The sequence below is a fragment of the Vulpes vulpes genome, chromosome 14 (assembly GCF_048418805.1).
Source record: "Vulpes vulpes isolate BD-2025 chromosome 14, VulVul3, whole genome shotgun sequence".
In the NCBI taxonomy this organism is placed as follows: Eukaryota; Metazoa; Chordata; class Mammalia; order Carnivora; family Canidae; genus Vulpes; species Vulpes vulpes.
Window position 1 is genome coordinate 107,093,662 of NC_132793.1, and position 14,889 is coordinate 107,108,550.

General features: G+C 48.7%; 1 protein-coding gene across 12 annotated transcripts in view; it reads left to right on the forward strand.

Annotated features, from left to right (window-relative positions):
- Positions 1 to 14,889, forward strand: part of TBC1D14 (TBC1 domain family member 14) — a 109,453-nt gene that overhangs the window by 20,227 nt on the left and 74,337 nt on the right. For 2 of the 12 annotated variants that reach the window (XM_072737566.1, XM_072737564.1), the window contains exon 3: positions 7,377 to 7,568. The exons of the other annotated variants lie outside the window; for them this stretch is intronic. The gene's annotated coding sequence lies outside the window, so the exon portion shown is untranslated. The remainder of the gene's footprint in view (positions 1 to 7,376; positions 7,569 to 14,889) is intronic. 12 annotated transcript variants of the gene reach the window in all.

Below are 14,889 nucleotides of genomic sequence, written 5' to 3' on the forward strand. Positions count from 1 at the left end.
TCAGGATGGAGAACAGGGGTAGGAGAGGTGACCAGACAGGTATGGAGAGTCCAGATTGGGCAGGGCTTGTAAGACCACTTGTAGACCCCAAACTCAAAGCATGTAAGAGCCAGACAGTAACATAAAGTTCTGCACAGGTGTTCCCTGGGGAGGGGGGCTCTGTGATGCTCCTGGGGTGGCCAGTAGCTTCCTCACGGCTCCGGGGCACCATCTCCCCACTGGACATAGACTGATGTGCTCAACTCCAAAGTCCCCACTCCTTTTACAAAAGACATTACACTACCTCTTTTTAAACATTTATTCTTATTTTCAAATAATCTGTACTCCCAGTGTGGGCTCAGATTCACCTCCCTGAGATCAAGAGTTGCATGGTCTACCTATTGAGCCAACCAGGTTCCCCCTATGCTGCCTCTTGTGACATGTGTGCTGTCATCACATGTTGGTTGCAGGGGTACCTGGGACTGGGAGAGCAAGAGGAGCTGAGCTGCAGCCAGGTGCAGTGCAGGCTCTGTGGGTGTGTCACTAGAGAGAGCAGGCAGGTTCACTGCACAGGGACAGGCAGCAGAGACCTCTGCTGGGAGGTCAGCTCTGTGAGTCCCCCTCAGGGCACGGAAGTTCCTTCGTGGGAAAAGGGCTTGGTGTATGAGCAGGATGAGGATGCTTTCCCTCTCACCGTGTGGGATTCCTGGAGTGAGCCTGGGGTCAGCTCTGAGGCCTAAGGCCTTCCTGGGCTGGCTTTTGGGGAGGGCAGAGCAGAATCAGGGGCAGGCCTGGGTGGCCATGAACATGAGAGAAGCAGAGAAGATTTAATAAGGATACTAGGAGGGTGGTTGCTGTTATACTAACCACACATCCATGAGGTGTCTCGATTATTCAGAGTGTTGACCTTTGTGTTTTGAATGTTTTTGCCGGCACTCGCATAGCCTGGGTCCTCTGGCCCTGTTTGGATCAATGTACTTCCAGGGTTTCAGCTCCTCTTGGAGTGGAACTCCACTTGAAGTGGGACTTCATGCACCAGGTAGACTTGTAGCAACTCAACGCCTTGATTATGGAATGCGTGCCTTTCTTTTCCAACCGCTGACAACCACCAAGCTGCCACCAACCATTGTCTTGGCACCTGGGAGGTCATGGGTGCTCTGACTCCAGGTGAACCTCATTTTGATGTAGTTCTTCCAGTTTGGGGAGGGTGCAGTGAGTGGTGTTGCCCTGCAAATGTACCGAGCAGGAGCCATAGGCGGCCAGCTGTCCACATGGGACACCTGCTGCTGCAGGAACTGTTGGGAGAGCCAGTCTGGCAGCAGGATGGCTGTGCTTAGAACCGCCGAGTTCAGGGGTATGCTGCACTGCCTGCCTGTGTTTTGCTGTGCTTCGCTTGTTTCCTTTTGGCAGCAAATCACAAACACAGGTTCTCAAGTGCCTGCAATGTGCCAGGCATTGTGCTGGGCCCTTAAATATGTTTCTCATCGTGCATTTTTTCAAGAAGTATTTCCTGAGCATCTGCCATTTGCCAAGGCATGGTTCTAGGTGTTTAGAATTTGTCTGTGGACAAGACAAAGGCCCTTGTCCTTGAGGACCATCTAGTCTAGTGGGAGGAGGCAGCTAATACCCATAGTAAGTAAATGGAGAACAGATGTTGGCAGATCAGCACCATGGGGAAAATGAGGCAGAGAGGCAGGAGGAGAGATTGGCTAGGCCGGGCTATACAACAGGCTGGTCAGCGGGGCCCCCAATGTGGGGCCTGCCAGGTGCTGGAGCAAGAGAGACTGAAGCAGAGATGAAGGGCTGGGGAAGTTGACCCAGCAGACCCCTGGCAGAGCAGAGACAGGCAGGGAAGGGCCCAGGTAGGCCTGCTGAGTAGAGGGCAGTGCAGAGGCCATGTGCCAGACCAAGTGAGCCATGTGCCGGGGGAGTGGAGATGAGGACACAGGAGCAGGTCCTGTGCTGGCCTGTGGGCCATGGTAGGGCTGCCTTTGGCTCAGAGTGGGGAGAGCAGCTGCAGACCTGACCACAGGAGTCATACTAGTCATCTATGAGTTTATGTAGACGGTTTATGTAGTTTATGTAGATATGTATATCTATGTATGTGGTGCATGACAAGTAACCAAATAGTGGATTAAAACAACATCAGAGGCTTGTGGTCACACTGTTGGGTTCTCTCTTGAGCTCTTGCAAGGACGGAACCAAGGCACTGGCCAGCTAATGGGGTCTAGAGGCTTGAGTAAGGAGCTGTCAGCTTCCAGCTCAGTCGATTGTTGGCAGAGGTTTGAGGACTGAGCCCTTGGTTCCTTGATGCCCGTCAGGTGGGGGCTGCTTGTAGCTCCTTCCTGTGTGCCCCCTCAGTCTCCAGAGCCAGCAGTGGAGAGTTCCCCTTGTGTAGAGTCCTTCTCACACTTTGAGCCTCTTTTGCCAGGGAGGGCCCCAGTTGGCTTTTAAGGGCTCACTGATTAGGTAAGGCCAACCAAGAATAATCTCCCTTTCCTGAAGTGATCTGTCCCACACGACATAACCTGACATGGGAGCGACTGTCTCTGTGTAGTCATAGTTTATACCCAAATTCAAGGGAGGCTGGAGAAGTAGGGGGCCAGGTTGGTATACTGGAAGCTGGAGACGGGATGAGGTGGGGAACAGCATGGGGTTTGAGAAAGAGCAAGAGGAGGGAAGTTGCTAACAGCAAAGACAGATGTGGTGACAGCTGGAGGAAGAAGTGGCATGAGATTTTTTTTTTTTCAAGACTGGAGAAATAGGTGTTTTGTTCACCTGGAAAATAATAGAAGCAAACATAACTAGAGAGAGGAGGACTTAACGGAGCGTGTCCTTCAGTGGCATCTGAAGGCATGGGATCTGATGCTCACGTGGACAAACTGGCTTTAGCTGTGTGGAATCCTCCAGACTAAGAAGCGGTAAAGCAGAGGATGTGGGTGCAGAGGCTGGAGGACAGATGTGGCCATGAGGTCTGTGGGAGTCCTCACTTTCTTTTATTTAGTGCAGGTGGACTGCTTTGTTATTTTTTAGTGCCATGTCATTATTTTTCTGTGTGTGCGAATATAGATTTTTAGTTTCAACATATTTCCCTTTCTAATAGACTTTTTAAGAGCAATTTTATATCACAGAGAAATTAAGCAGAAAGTGTAGGGTTGACGGCATCTGGCTGGCTAAGTTTGTAGGGCATGCGACTTCATCTCAGGGCCTCAGGGCCGTTAGTTCAAGCCCCATGCTGGGTGTGGAGCCTACTTTGAAAAAAAAAAAAAAAAAAAGAAAGTGCAGAGTTCCCATAGAAGCCCCAGCTGCCAGTAGAGGTACAGCCTCCCCCATATCAACATCCTTACCAGAGACGTACCTCTTACAGTCACTGGACCTGCCCTGACACGTCATCATCATCCAGAGTCCACGCTTCACATCTGGGTCACTTGGTGTTGTGTATTCCGTGCATAATGATACGGATCCATCGTTACAGTATCAAACAGAGGAGCCTCACTGCCCTGGACAGCCTCCCTGCTCTACTTGTTCCTCCCTCCCTCCCCACACACCCCTGGCAACCACTGATTTTCCTGCCTCCATAGTTTTGTCTTCTCCAGAATGTCATGTAGCTGGAATCCTAACAGCGCAGCCTTTTAGATTGGCTTCTTTCACTTAGTAATGTTCATTTAAGGTTTTTCCCTGTCTTTTCATGCCTTGATGTAGCTCATTTCTTCTTAGCACCAAATAATACTTCATTGTCTGGAACAGACCATTTATTTTTCCATTCATTTACTGAAGGACATCCTGGTTGCTTCCAAGATTTAGCAATTAGGAATAAAGTGGCTGTAAATACTCGTGTGCGGGTTTTTGTGTCGACAAGTTTTCAACTCCTTTGGGTAAACACCAAGGAGCCTGATTGCTGGATCAAATCTAAGAGTGTGTTTAATTTCATAAGAAACTGCCAAACTGCTTGTAGAGCAGCCATCCTATTTTGCATTCCCACCCACAGTGAGTGAGAGTTCCTGCTGCTCCAGGAAGTGCGTTTTCTTGTGAAGTAGGGAGCAGGGTCCTCTGCTGATGGTGAGGCTGGGGATGGGCCCATGGGGTACAGGAGGGGAGGTATGATGAAGGAAGAGATGTGAAAGTGGCTGTAGGGGGAATAGGATGGGGAAGTGTGATTGCAGGAGTGCAGGGGGGCAGGATCTGGCTCTGTGGTTAGACAGCAGGCAGTGTGCCTGTTGGGGGTACCTGTGTTGGGCACAGGCATGTGTGGGGGGGGCATGGTGGTAATTGTATTGAGTAGGGTGAAATGAGGGGAGGCAGTGTGAGGGAGTGTGTCAGAGTGTCACCTGGCCTGGGGGATGTCAGGAGGGTGAGTGGCCGCAGAAGGAGGATGGACCAGTGGGGACCTTGGTGGGTGGAGGAATTGGAAGAACAAGTTGGGAAGATCCAGGCCTGAGGGTAGTGGGATGCCTTCATTGTGTGGATTAATGGGCTTAGGTCACACAGCTAGTTGGCAGTGGATCTTGGAGGGTCAGCTGCCACCTTGGCCCCTGCCCTGGTCTGACAGCAAAGCTCTACCCTGGGCAGTCATGTGCTGTTCCCGCTGCATCTGGTGAATCCTCCAGGGAGGGTTGAAGAAAGGAGGCCAAAGCGCCTTCATTCTCCCCCTTTCTGGTGCTGGAGCAGGGGGAAGCAGTGTTGTTAATGACGGGTGCTACTTCCCATTTAGAACGGCACAGTGTCCTGAGGGAGAGTTTGGCATGGGGTGCCCTGCTGTGGGCACTGTGCCTTGGAGTGGACACAACCTCATGTGATCCTCTGGAGAGGCCTGGGCCAGGATGGCAAGAGGGGAAGGAAATGCCAAGAGGAAATGTCCAGGAGGAACATGGACCATCATCATGTTGGGTGTGGGCCACCACTTCCTCTTCTTCAGCCTTTGGCCTTCTCCAGGGGCCTCTGTCCTCACTCCAGCTGGCTGCTCGGGTCGATGTTCCTTTGACATTTCCCACCTGACACCAGCCCCGACAGCATCCCTGCCTCAGGCTTTGCCTGTAGACTAGGGAGGGGGCAGCTTTCCCATGCAGGACCACCTTCTCCATGCTCCTCTTAGGATCTGCATCCTTGTGTCATTTCTGCAGATGCTTAACCATGGTCAGGTTCCCTCCAGCCTCTATATGAGGACCAGCCTCACATGCCTTCTGTGTGCCCCAATGTGCCCTGTTCACATCGGGAGGGGGTGAGGTGTGTCATAGAAACTGCACAGGTGCTGTGGCTTTGGCTGCTGTCCTCCTGTTGGGCCCGACCTCTGCTGCATTCACGCTTCCCGAGTGTCTGTTGGGGCCGGAGCCACTTGAGGTCAGCAAGGAGTGCAGTGCAGGTGAAGACCCGGATGTTCAGGGAGGTCACAGCAGCTGCCATTTCCTGGGCTGTTGCGGGCTATGGCCCCGTGTGGGAACGGCTGTGGAGGCCGCAGTGGAGCCTCATAGATGTCAGCAGGGGTGGGTGTTGCCCTTACTCTGCCACTTACTCCCCCTGCACTGGCAGCAAGTTGCTGTATCCCATGTGTCAAATGGGGACTCGGGCAGTTGGTCTTCTCCAGCCCCGGAATCTGTCCCCCAAGCTTGGGCCCCCCTCAAGGGCTGCATCTTACTCATCCTGTGCTGGCACCTAGTTGGAACTCAGTAAATATTTGTCAGATAGTTGAATTGAGATGCCCTATCTGTCCTCAGGGAACACCTCCCCGGTACCCAGTGCTGACAGTGCAGCCGCCAACAGCCCTGTCCCCCCAAATAAAAGGAACAGGTGCCACTTGTAGTTCACAGTGGGCACATGGTTGCAAGAGATGCTGCATGTGTCAGGCTTTAGGTGGTAGGGAGAAATAATCGCAGGGTGTCAGAAGAGGAGTGAGGGATGGTAGGCCACGGGGGTCCCAGCCTCCTTGAGAAGCAGAAACCAGTGGGCTCGTGCCCCTGGTCCCATGGTACCTTCTGTGCGCTTGGGCATCACCTGTTCCTTCATCTGGGGTCTTAGATTGGGGCATGATTGCTGCCTGTGCTGTCCAGTGTGTTAGCTGCTAGCCATGCACAGCAATTTAGACTGGATTAAAGTTGGAAATCTCACTCCTCAGCCGCAGAAGCCACATTCTTGTGCCCAGGGGCCACCTCATTGAAGAGCTCAGATTTGTGCTTTTGCAACCTTGTGGGAAGTTCTGTTTGGTAGTAGTGGCCAGTCAGGGTGGCAATCTGTGATTTAATTTTTAGCCTTTGTTCTTGTGGGGATGTATTAAAGCAGCACGTGGTGGTTGTGAAAGAAGCGAATCCGATATGAAGTGCATGAAGCCGAGGGAAGCCTGCAGAAAGAACCATCCGCTGGGACCCCTGGGGGAGGGCAGGAGGCTGAGGCAAGGTGGCATGTGAGTAAGGCAGGCCCAGTGGGGAGGGCCGACAGCTGCCTTGCAGGGTGTTGAGAATCCCACTCGAGGTCCTGTCTCACACTGCCTCTGAGCTCTAGGGCACATTTCAGTATCTGGGGAACTGCACACAGTGGAGGTGGAGGGGCTTGCACCCCTGAGGCTTCCTGTGGTGCCTCTAGCCTGGAGACCAAGGACTCGGAGGGTGTTCAGAGAGGGCAGTGATCTGTTTTGCCCTTCTGGCAGGTGGCTGGGCATGTGGCTCTATTTTCCTTGGTTTCCTAGCTCTGAAATGGCGATAACAAGGCAGAGCGTGCAGAGTGCTTGGCATGGTGATTGATGTGCTGCGACCTCACTAGAATTTATCAAGGATCTCTTTCCTGCTTTTTGCTTGAATGAGCAAACGAGTTAGTGAATGCTAGTAAGGGCCAACCTGTCCAGGAGCTGAGCAGCAGAAAAGGGAAAACCGATAAACTAAGGATTTAATCAGTCCTGAAGAGGGAACGAGATTGACTGACTTCCTTTTTGTGATTGATGACTCAAGTGAGAACTGGCTACCAGCTCGGCTTTCCCGTTCTGTACTGGATGTGAACCTAGGGGAACACGAAAATGTTCTGTGTCCCAGTTGGGTCTGATGACCTGTTGTCCTTCCCTTGGGTGGGTTAGAAGACGTCAGTCTGTTTGAGGAAAGAAACCTTTAAAGCTCAGCCACTTCTTATTGGGTGCAGACATTGAAATTCCCATCTGTCTCAGATGGGGAGGGCAGACATCTTCACTGTGGGGTGTTAGGGGCGGTTGCTGTCAGAAGTGGCGTGACCTGGGACGCCTGGGTGGCTCAGTGGTTGAGCATCTGCCTTCAGCCCAGGATGGATCCCGGGGTCCTGGGATCAAGTCCTGCATCAGGCTCCCTGCAGGGAGCCTGCTTCTCCCTCTGCCTGTGTCTCTGCCTCTCTCTCTGTGTGTCTCGTGAATAAATAAATAAAATCTTTTTTTTTTTTTTTTAAAGGAGTGGCATGAACTGAACTGAGAAAACTTTTTCGGCCTGCACATCTGCTTATGTCCTGTTGGAGAGCCAGATCGTGATCCTGATAAACCTTGCAGGCTGCACTGGTTTCTCTGTAGCATTTCTGCCCTGATTTCTGGCAGGTGCTGGTGCTCATAGAAATTTCACGCCTGTGGGGCACAGCCAGTTAAGTGGGTGAGTCAGGTTGTGATCTTAGGGCTATGAGTTTGAGCCCCACGTCAGGCTCTATGCTTTGCTCTGAGTCTGCTTAAGTTTCTGTCTGCCTCCTCCCCTCTCCTACTGCACTCACTCTCCTTTTCTCTCTCTGTAAAATAAATGCGTCCTTAAAAATTTTTTTTCACACCTGTAAGCAGGGTAGTTTAGTTCTGGGGAGTGGGAGAAAGAAGAATGTATGTGTTTTGTGCAGGATTTCCGAGTTTATGCAGCACCCTCTGTGCTCTGGCATTATGGGGAAATCATATGCTGTGTCTTTATGGGAACTCCCAGATGTCTATGTTTAGGTGAGGTTCTTTTTGTCCTCGGTGAGGTTTTTTATGGTCAGGCTGACCCTGGGAGGGGTGATTCAGTAGGAAATGCCAGACACTTTGTGGGAGCACAACAGTGAACCCACAGGCAGCCCTGTTCCTGCAGAGCAGTTCTCCAGCCACCAGCTACTTCTGCTTACAAATTAATCTTTTGCCCAATTGGGCAAAAGTAAAATCTGTTCTACTTAAAAAAATGTTCACAGAATAACAACAATGAAAGCTGTCTTGTTCTGTTTTTTACCTATTGGCGCCTGTTGTAAAGTGTTTGTATATTTATTTTGCTGGTGGGACACTGAATATTTGGCATAGGGAACGTTAAATTCTCTTCTGCACTCTGTATTTTTTGTGTGCATACAGATCTTACTAGATTGCCACATCAAATCAGCTAGTTCCTGTTGATGGTAAGTGAGCAGAGTTTGTAACTGAGAGTTGTTTTGATTTCAGTTTTGCTGATTCTTTGTTGTGAGTAGTTGTGGTTTATCGCAGGATTCCTGTAAGGTTCTGTAAATGAAAGAGTCATGAGTCATCCAGATTTGCCTAAGAGGCGTTTGGGGCCTGCAATGGTCTGGTTTTCCTGTTAATTCCTCTTTGCTTCTAGCCAGAGGCTTTTCAAATTCAGGCTCTGTGCACACAGTGTACATGTGTACACTGTGGAGTAGCACATGTCTGCAGGAGTTTGAAAATGATGGTTTGGGGATGCCTGGGTGACTCAGTTGGTAGAGCGTCTGCCTTTGGCTCAGGACATGACCCTGGAGTTCCGGAGTCAACTCCCACATTGGGCTCCTGCATGGAGCCTGTTTCTCCCTCTGCCTGTGTCGCTGCCTCTCTCTGTGTCTCTCAAGAATAAATAAATCCAAACCCTCATTGTTGTTTTTTTTTTTTTTTTTAAGATTTTATTTAAGTCCTAACCTCCTTTAGGTTTCAGCTTTGGGTATGAGACCCATTTCCCTCCCTCCAGGAGGGGAGATACCTGAGAGTACTGCAGACATGGAGGGGGAGCCTGGCCTAGGGAGGGAGAAGCGGCCGAGAGGCCAGGCAGACAAGGACATTGGCTGCTGGGTGAGCCTTCGTCCTAGCGCCCGAGGAGTCCTTATCCCAGAATGAATGGGTTTTAGTCCTTTTAGAAGTTCTTTTGAAAATGGGTATTTTTAAAGCAGAAGAAATTGAGTAGTGGTCAGAGTTGGTGGAGAAAACATGTGAATGTGTATTTACTTGTGCAATTGTCACTTCTATATAACAAACTTAAAATCTCTGTGGTGGCACAGGCACGATGGAAGTTCATCTGTGGCTCGTGCCCTCCCAGGGTCTTGCCATCTTGGGGCTCTGGTGGTTGCTCCCTAAGGTCTGTGGGTGCCTCTGCATCAAGCTCGGAAGGGGAGAGCTCAGGAAGGGGCCAGGTGGGGGATTTTTCTGGGCCAGGTACATGTGGCGCCGCTTGGGCAGTGTTTTGGGTGGAACTTGGTCACATGGCCAAGCCCACCTATCAGGGAGGTTGGGAAATGGGGCCAGTGCCCAGCACATGAGGAAGTGGGTTTGGTGAATAGCTGGGAGCATGGGCCATTTTTCGGGATCATTTTTCTTTACCACCCCCCTCTGCCTTCATGAGAATTAAATGCCTGGAGTTGATGAGTTGAATGCATTGTTATTCTCTTGCCTAAACGGTAGTTCCCACCCCATGCAGGAGAAACACCAAACTACTTGTTGCGGCATAAGGAGCATTCTGGGTGCACCCCTGCCTACCTCTTAGACCTCCAGCTTCCATTTTGTGCTGTAGCCATTCTTAGAATTCTCTGAACCAGCTGTGTCTTGTCTCTGCACCTTGGCCCATTCTCTTCCTTCTGCCTGGCAAACTTCTGTTTGTCCTTTAGGGTTCCACTTATGTGACACCTCCTCTAGGAAGCCTTCTCCAATCGCTGCAACCCCTTCCAGGGCCTTCATTTGGATCCCACAGTCCTTGGACTTCTGAGACAGCATTGACAGCCTTGCCACTGCCTCGACTGTGAGCTTCTTGAAGGCAAGGGCCACATATTATTCCTTGTTTTCCTAGCTGGTACAGACACTTAGTAGAAGTACAGTAAATAATCTGAAGTGAATGATAGTAGACTATAAATTTTGAAAAGTAAAAAATCTGATATACTTTTATTTTATTAAAAAATTTTTTTTAAAGATTTTATTTATTCATGAGAGACACAGAGAGAGAGAGAGAGAGAGAGAGAGAGGCAGAGACACAGGCAGAGGGAGAAGCAAGCTCCATGCAGGGAGCCGGACGTGGGACTTGATTCTGGGTCTCCAGGATCATGCCCTGGGCTGAAGGCGGTCCTAAACCCCTGAGCCACCGGGGCTGCCTTCTGATATGCTTTTAAATCTAAATTTTTTTTTCAGTTTTATTATTTCATAGATATAGGGAAAAGACTCTCCCCAACAGTTTAGTCTCCCATGTCAGGTCACACAGTTGTGTAGGTTTTGGATTATGTGTGCAGCATCCATACCTGTGGTGTCCGCAAAGCTGGAATGTTCTGAGAGATTTTTGGTGTTTTTTGTCTTTTGGGTTTCTTTTTTTTTTTTAAGGATGATAAAAATTTTTTTTTTAAACACATGTTTTCTTAAAGTTGCTCTTTGTTTAAAAATATACAGGAAAATTTTGGGTTTTTTATGTTCATCCTTCTATTTTTGCCCTTTCTACTTTATACCTACTACCAATTTTTCCTTCCTACCTTATTTCCTTAAAGACTTTTTATGAATTTTAAACCTAAAAATGTATGCTCTTCTACAGTTTTGTATCCTCATTTTTACTTCTAGAAGACATTTCCCCGCATAATTAGAAAGGATTCACATGTTTATTAACGTCCTTGTGGTATTTCATGCAGTGAATCATTTACCGATCCAACAATAAGGAAATGGATTTTGCACTTGACGGGATGAGCACTGGGTGTTATTCTGTATGTTGGCAAATTGAACACCAATAAAAAATAAATTTATCATTAAAAAAAAGAAAAAACTGGAAATCGATTTTGTTCCTGCTTTTGGATGATAAAATGACTGGTGTGCATGTCAGCTTGTGTTATCTGCTATTCCTATGATTTCCTAGGACAGATTCCCATAAGTGCTTCTTGTTTCTGTGACCGCTGTCCTGACCCCTGGGTCAGTTCTGACCTGCTATCCACTATCATGGATGTGAACACCTTGGTGTTCTCTGACCATGGTGTGACTTTACTGGCAGTGAAAAGCCAGCCTCTGTTTTATGAATGAAGATAGTCTCAATGAGGACTGATGGGCTGTTAGAATTTGTCATAGCTCTGGCCACAGGTTACTATGAATTGATGTTGGGAGGATTTGTCTTCCTGGGTACTGCGGTCTACAGAATGAAGAGATGCTTGTGGTTTTCTGTTCTCCTCCTGCTGGTCCCCTTGCTTGGGCTCATGAAACACCCTGAGCCCAGCACTGCTGGCTTACACTTTCCTGCTTTTGCCTAAAATACCCCCCTCCCCTCTGCTGCATGTCACCTTGGTCCATTTCTGCACATCTTTAAGGCCCTGTCTCACTAACTCTTCTTCTCTGAAGCCTTCTTGGCATCCCCAGGACCAATGGGACCTTATCAGCTTGGAACATTAGCAGATGTGGCTTGGTTTTGTCCACTTGTGCAGTGTGGACTCCTGTTCCTAGAATTGCATGTAAGAGTGGCTTTTTTTAATCCGCAGGGGTACGGCCTGCTTTGTGCCTTGCTCTAGGCCTGGCATTTTCCATATTTGAGAAGATAGGGATCGGCTGGCTGGCTGGCTTCCGGGAGCATGGCCTAGATTTGCTGCAGTGGAGGGAGAGGGCACATTCAGGTGAACTCTGAAAGCCACCTGGGTTAGGAAAATTTCCCTACTGCCTGGATCAGTAGAAAGAAGAGCCTGGAAGATACTAGAAGAGCTCACTTTATAAGGCAGGTGTTTACAGTGTGGTTTTGCTTTTGTGACTTAACAATTGTTGAAGTAGTTTAAGGCAAAATCTGAAAGATAGTAATTCACTTTTTTCAGAAGCTGCTGGAAAGAGGCTAATCTCAAATTCATATAGATTAAAGTATCAACTAAAGAAACAAGGAAGGGAAACATTTATTAAAGAGCAAAGTTCTCGGCACTTTTGCTGCACAAGAGAATTGTCCGGAAAACCAAGAAAATAAATTAGTGTCCAGGCCCCACCTTCAGAGATAAGTTTTCGTTTATTTGGGGTGAGACTTGGGCATTAGGAATTTTTAAAAGCTCCCTGGGTAGTTCAAGCATGCAGCCAGGATTGAGAACCACCAGTGAAAGGTATGCGTTTGAGGCCAAATCTGAGCCCTTCGGTTTATTGTGTGACCTTAGGCAAGGTGATAGCTCTGAACCTGGCCATCTTTAAGACAAGAAGAATCACGCCTGAGCCTTGGGAGGTTGAGGGCCTGTGTCTGGTCATTAGTGATCACATTCAGTGTACTCTTGGCATCGTGCCCAGGACGTAGTGTGCTCCACATGTATTTGTTGAATGAAAAAAAATAATGCGTATGCCTAGGATTAGGATTGAATGAGGTTGAACGAGGTGAGAACCTTGGCCCTGTGTGGTGAATAAATCACCCTGGGGTTGCTTTAAAAGCGTACTTTATGGTCCCATACCTGGTAACTGGAGGGTAGGGACTCCGTTCAGCAGGTGGGAAGACTGAGAGTGGTTCATTTCTTACTCAAAGTCAGACAGCTTTCCAGGAAGCTGGCATTTGAGCCCAGGTCTGCCTGACACTGAGTCTCATACATGCTCTCTGTGCCTTTGGTTGAATCTTATTCCTTAAGGTCCCTAAAATGGAAAGGATGGACTTGGGGCACCTGGGTGGCTCAGTGCTTGAGCGTCTGCCCTTGGCTCAGGTAGTGATCCCAGGGTCCTGGGATTGAGTCCCACATCGGGCTCCCCGCAGGGAGCCTGCTTCTCCCTCTGCCTATGTCTCTGCACCTCTCTCTGCGTCTCTCATGGGTAAATAATATCTTTTAAAAAAGGGGGAAAGGATGGAGCCATTCACCCCACCTTTCAACTATCGCTATTCGTTAGGCAGCTCCTGCTCTGTGACGCTTACCGGCAGCTCTTCTTTCCTTCTTTTCCCCACTTTTCAGTTGGAGATTAAAAATCAATTGGTATTTTTCCCCTTAGGAAAGTAGCATTGTGTGTGACATTGTACAGGCGTTTTCTCCCTGCCTTTTCTGGCCTGAGCTGATGTTAGAGAACGAGTCCTGTGGAACTTCTGCCTCTGTGCTTAGCTGTTAAAGAGTGTTTGAAGGAGGCCTCAAGGAGCTCGTGGTGACACAGGAGAGCATTGGGTCTTGTTTTGGACTCAGTGACTTAGCAGTGAGAGGCACAAGGCTGGGGTGCCAGCCAGTGTTAGTTAATGAGTTACCTGTGGTGCCTCCTAGCCAGCAGATTTTCTGCCAGGCCCTGGGAATACAAGGGCCAAATAGGCTGTGCCTTGGCCTCCAGCACAGCCGGAAATGACCACTAAGATAGGATTCCCCAGCCCGCTACCCAAGATGAGTGTGAGAGTGCTCTCGAGAGGTGTGATGGGGAGGAGGTGCACATCAGCCAGAGAGGCTCTCGAGGACAGGGGTGGGAGCTGAGCTGGCGGTGACTGGAGGGGGGTGCAGGGTGACATGTACAAAGGAAGCACACTCACGCATCGGCCCTGTGGAGAGTATTACCTACACCCCTAGAAGTCTCCGTCCTGTGCCTTCCCTGTCAGAATCTCACTCCCCAAGGGCATCTGCTGTTCTGACTTCTGTCACCATAGATTAGTGTGCGTTTGTTTTAACTTTAGATAACTGGAGTCATACAGCATATACTTTTGTGTCTGGCTTGCTTTGCCATTCATGTGACATTCACCTGGCTTGTTGCTCTGCAGCAGCAGTATTCACTTACTTCATTATTTATAGTTTCAGATGTACAGATAACACCACTGCATGTTCTCTACAGGTGGACATTGGGTTTGTTCAGAGTTTGAAAAATGGGGAGAATGCTAATCACAATACTCTGCACATGTGTTGTGGTATATGGATCCCTGGGTGGGGGGATTGCTTAGTCTGCTTCAGTAGATGCTGCTGAGTGGTTTCCAATGTGTTTGTACTACAGGGTGATTGTTCATATTTCTAGCAACACGCAGGGATTCTGGGTGCTATACATCCTATCAAAAATTTGGATTGGTTAGCCTTTTGTTTGCTTTTGCCATTTTGGTGATAGATAGGGTAAAGGGTACCTGATTTTCATTTTCATTTCCTTTTTTTTTTTTTAATTTTTTTTTAAATATATTTATTTATGATAGTCACAGAGAGAGAGAGAGAGAGGCAGAGACACAGGCGGAGGGAGAAGCAGGCTCCATGCACCGGGAGCCTGATGTGGGATTCGATCCCGGGTCTCCAGGATTGCGCCCTGGGCCAAAGGCAGGCGCCAAACCGCTGCGCCACCCAGGGATCCCTCATTTTCATTTCCTTGATGACTGATGATTTGGTGCACCTCTTCAAATCTTATTGACCATTTGGAATCTTTGGTGAAGTATCTACAGTTGTCTCACTGACTTGTAGGCATACTTTATATATGCAAGAGAAGAGTCCTTTGTGAGATGGACGTATTGCGAATATATTCAACACTATGGCTTACTTTTTCATTGTCTTAATGTTTTTTGCTTTCTTAACAAAAGTTCTTTTTTTTTTTTTTTTTTAAGATTTTATTTATTTGTTCATGAGAGACACAGAGAGAGAGGCAGAGACACAAGGCAGAGGGAGAAGCAGGCTCCATGCAGGGAGCTCGATGTGAGACTCGATCCTGGGTCTCCAGGATCACACCAGGGGCTGAAGGCGGTGCTAAACCACTGAGCCACCCGGGCTGCCCTCAAAAGTTCTTAATTGTAATAAATTCTGGTTTTTAGGATCTTTTCTTTTCTATGATTAGTGCCTTTTGTATCCTGTTTAAGAAATTCTTTG